Consider the following 4,592-nt stretch of genomic DNA (forward strand, 5'->3'; position numbering starts at 1 on the left):
AACTCAATGCTGTTGCCCAACCAGAACCATTTCTACTCTGCATCTTCCTTAATACTTGGAAATGCTTACTGGGAAGTGTATTGTCAAAACAGAAACAAAGTGCAATGCTTGTGTTCAAAGGCCAAAGATTGCTGGACTCAGGACACATACAGGCTGGAACTGGTCTTGGACAGTGGCATAAAATGTGAGACAGTGAATTGGAATCATGTTTTATGTTCAACTAACTTAAACAGAAAGGAAAATTGGGCAAGTGTAAAACATGCTGCTAATTTGCTGACACCTGTTTTGCCCCAACATGCGAGACCAGTTCTGGCCTCCTAGAACTTCTGCACAGGGAAACTCTTGTGACACGGTGGTAGTGTCCCTATCTCTGAGCCAAGATCTCTACCAGCTTCAAAGGTGGATTGCAACATGTTGACTTTAAAAAAAATGGAAATTCTACAAATGTGTATATATGGTGCAGTATTACTGACAAGGCTGGGTCAAGTGCTTACTGGTATACAGAGAATTTGCAATCTTGTAGATAAGCCAAATGGGTATTTTTGAGGTAAAACTGTCATCAATTTTTCTCTTTTGGAGATAGTTATTAATACTAGGAAGTAATTTTTACCATTGAGCTGAGATAAGACATTAAATACTGGCTGTATCTGTGGTACTTTGCCCTAGTGTGTACCATAATTTCACTGGAAGCTGGAAACCCTGGAGAAGTGGCAGGAACAACTCCTGTGGATCTTCCTTGCAGGTTATTTAACCCCTTAGTTTAAATTCAATCCCTGCTGGTTTAGTTCTGCATATATTGGCCTGTTGTCCTTCTGAAATATACAGGAAAGTCTCTGGCTCCATTTTTGTTCTCTGCTCAGTTAGCTGCTGTCAGGTGAAGTTAAACTAATTGGCCTCAATTTGGAACAGAGCAAATCAACCAGACAATGAGCCTTCAACTGAACTTGTGTTTGTGAGTGGATCTCAGGTGAGAGATAGACTGGGCTCCACTGTGAAGTACCTGTTTCCTTTTATTGAATGTCTAGCCCACACTCACCACGTGAGGTCAAACATAAATGTCCCATTTGTAAAACTATACCCAGGACCTTTCCAGACAGAACAAACAGACCAGAATATGTGGCCATTTGACTCAGCACTTGTTACAATAATAAACATTGCGGTTTATATTCACAGTGCCAGAATCCTAAGCCCTTTTTGTTTTTCTGTAGCAGATGCGTGATTGAAAGGAGAAGCAATAGCACTGGAGATTGAGCTTTTAACCAGTGATCTCCAAAATGATCCCACTTAAAAACTTTTAACCAGTGATCTCCAAAATGAACCCTGGGATCATGAGCCTGGGCTAAGTTTTGAAACAGGGAGAATAAGAACATAAAGAAGGTACCTACCTAAGCAAGTGAGGTATTACACAGTCCACTTAGATCAGTACTAATTCTACCGAGGGTGTTCTTACTGGCACTGTCAAGGGTATGGCTTGTCAGGGTAGTTGCTGGAAAGCTGTTTTCCTCTGACTGGAGGATCTAGAATTACAGGTCACTGTCATAGAATAAACACTTAAAGGGAAGTATGGTCTACTCCAGTTCCAATTCTAATGTTCTTAAGAAGGGGAACTTTAAAACAAGATATCTATGGTTTCTGATCAGAAATATCAAAGGCAATGCGGTCACATTTCTGATCAATGGTATTGGCCCTCATCTGTAATGCAGATTTTTAGAATAACATACATGTGTCTCATCGAGTGCACTTAATCAAATCAAATATTGAGTCAGATTTGTTCCTGCGTCTGATTCAATCAAGTTTCAAGTCTAATTGATACAATGAGTTATCGAACCCAGTAACCAACTCAGTAAGGTTTTTTGAGATTGCATCTGGTCCCAGAAGGGTACTGAGTAGTTAGAAAAGCATATGGGATCTTGGGCTTCATAAATAGAGATACTGAGTACAAAAGCAGGGAAGTTATGTTGAACATTAATGAAGCTTTCTGGCCAACTCATTTTAGTGAAGGTCCTTCAGTGGATGCAGAAGAGATTTACCTGATTGGTTTCAGGGTGGCGGGATTTTAGCTACAAGGGAAGGAGAAGCTGCAGTTTTTCTCCTTGGAGCATAGGAGGTTAACAGGACATGTGATGAGGTAATAACAATTATGGCAGGTTTAGATAAGGTAGACAAAGACACACAATCCCATTAGTTGATGGGACAAGGAATAGGAGACACAGATATAAGGTTCCAATCAAGAAACAGAGGGTCATATAAGAACCTTTTAAAGCAGCAAGTGGAAAGGACCTGGAACTCATTGCCTATGAACGTGGTGAAAGTGGAAATGAAGAAGATTGCAAAAGGAAACGGATTGGCACTTGAGGGAAGTAAACTTGCAGGCTACAAGGCTGAAGCAGGGAATGGAACTTATTGGATTATTCTACAGAAAGCCAGCGTGGATGATGGCCTCCTCCTGTGTTGTAATAGACTCTATAACTATGTACGATTGAATCATAATGCAACAAGACATTGAATACTCTGCCAACAATGCACTGGATTGTGCACTTCAACCAGTTTGCTTTTTCAAGAATGGTCTGGACTCTGAATCTCCCTATAATGTACGATACTAACAGGACAGCTGACAAGTTGGTGCTTTCTTGACTATTTTCTGTGGCAACCTGGCCAAAGATTAAATGGAAACATAAGAGAAAGAGTAGAGATAAATTGCTTCCAAAATTGCCAGCTGCTTATAAGTGGAACTCCACTGCTCGGGTGTCACAAAGACTGGATTCCAGAGTATGGAAGTTCCAGCATTTTACTCCCAGATTAATGATGTATTGTTAATGACAGCAGGACTCGTTAACTTTGGTTAATGGCTTTTTTTACCTTCAATAAACTGAAAGGCTAATAAATTCAATGTCATCACAGTATAAAATTGAGGGTAAATCTACAATCCCCTTTACCCAAAGCAGCCACCATTTTTCAATCCCAGTTCCCAATGAGTGCAGTCCCCTCATAGGAGTAAGGAGTTGAAGGTTACTCCTCTGGTTGCTTACCACCATCTGATGTCTAATACTTGATTGGTTAGTTTGGATACAGGATAAAGTACTTACCAGAGAATATGTTAATCATTTGGGTTCAGGATTGAACATCTCACTTGATCAGACATGGTACCCAATGCCTCATTGGGCCCAGAAATAATTAAGCACCCCCAACTGACACCCCTTCAAAAGAGCTGGCCCAGAACTAAAATATGCTGACAGCTCAGAGTACAATGTAGGTTAGATAAACCAGCCTGAAATAAAGACTTTGGCCGTGGCCATTGCTTCAAGTTGACTGAACAAGTTAAATTCCTTTTTTATTCAAGGATTTTGATTTTTTTTGTGAATTACACTTCTTTAATTTCATTGTACTTTGTGTGAGCCTCCTTTGTCATTCACCTTCCCATCTTAGACCATCCCTTACTTAGCCCACCAACAGTCAGTATGAGCTAAACCCCATCCCTCAGTAGATATGAATTACCATGGACTTAAAGATGGTGCATCAATTTTGAAAGGATGACATTTGAAGAGCAACTGCAGTCACTGCTTCCCTAGCACCTCTGCCACAATGTCTCTGCTGTAAGCAGACATTAAGGGATTGATGACATTGTGCTTCTGCTCAGTCAGACGAATCGATGAGCAGGAAGAGGACTGCATCCAGCGCAGTGGCAAGGGTTCACAAAACTGATTACTCATACAGCCTATGAGCTGTTGCCTACTGAGTATGGTCTTTGCAGCCCAAAGTTCGCAATAGTATAGCTGTATGTCTCTAATCCAGTTCAGCTGCTGTGCAATAAACTAAGGGGAGATAATAGTGGGTATCATGGTTTCAAATATACTGTAACATTCTGGCTCTAATGAAAATGCGGATAAAAGATAAACACCTCACACTGGCCCTACTTGCTAACTGTACCTCAATATCAGATTATTCTCATGGCTTAGTAACTGTAACTTGTGCTTTAAGATCCATTTCCTTTTCCTGCCTCATTACATATTGAACTGTGGCCCTCCAATAGCAGGGGCCAGGGAACGTAGCTGAATGTTTGCCTGTTAGCCCTACCATGTTCTGTGAACAACTGACTGCAATTTAACACAAAAAAAATGGTAACAAGACAGATGAAAATAAACGTACTTATCAATGTGAATTGCTGCATTAATTGTTGTGTATATTTTTTATAATTCAGTTGTGACAACAATCCCAAACAGTTGCAGGAGTGTTACAGCTATGTTACCACCAGTGCGATATTGAAACAGTAATGGGTATAATTGTTGTCTCCTGTCCTGAACGTTGAGTTTAGTATGCCTTGGGACCAATGCAATCTAATTTTCTCTCTCTTTTCCCTTTCTATGGTGGTGAACCAGAAACTAGATCATTCAATAATTGTCTCCTGATCTTATCTTTCCTCTCCACTGTCCTACTTTATAGTGATAACTTCAAATATATTTAATTAGCTGTGAAGCATTCTGGGATATTCTAAGATAACATAAAGTGCTATATGAAATGCAAATTCAACATGATCATGGCTAATCATCCAATTTAGTACCCTGTTCCTGCTTTCTGCCTATACCCTTGATGCA

Source organism: Rhincodon typus, chromosome 22, assembly GCF_021869965.1.
Source record: "Rhincodon typus isolate 14 chromosome 22, sRhiTyp1.1, whole genome shotgun sequence".
Classification (NCBI taxonomy): domain Eukaryota; kingdom Metazoa; phylum Chordata; class Chondrichthyes; order Orectolobiformes; family Rhincodontidae; genus Rhincodon; species Rhincodon typus.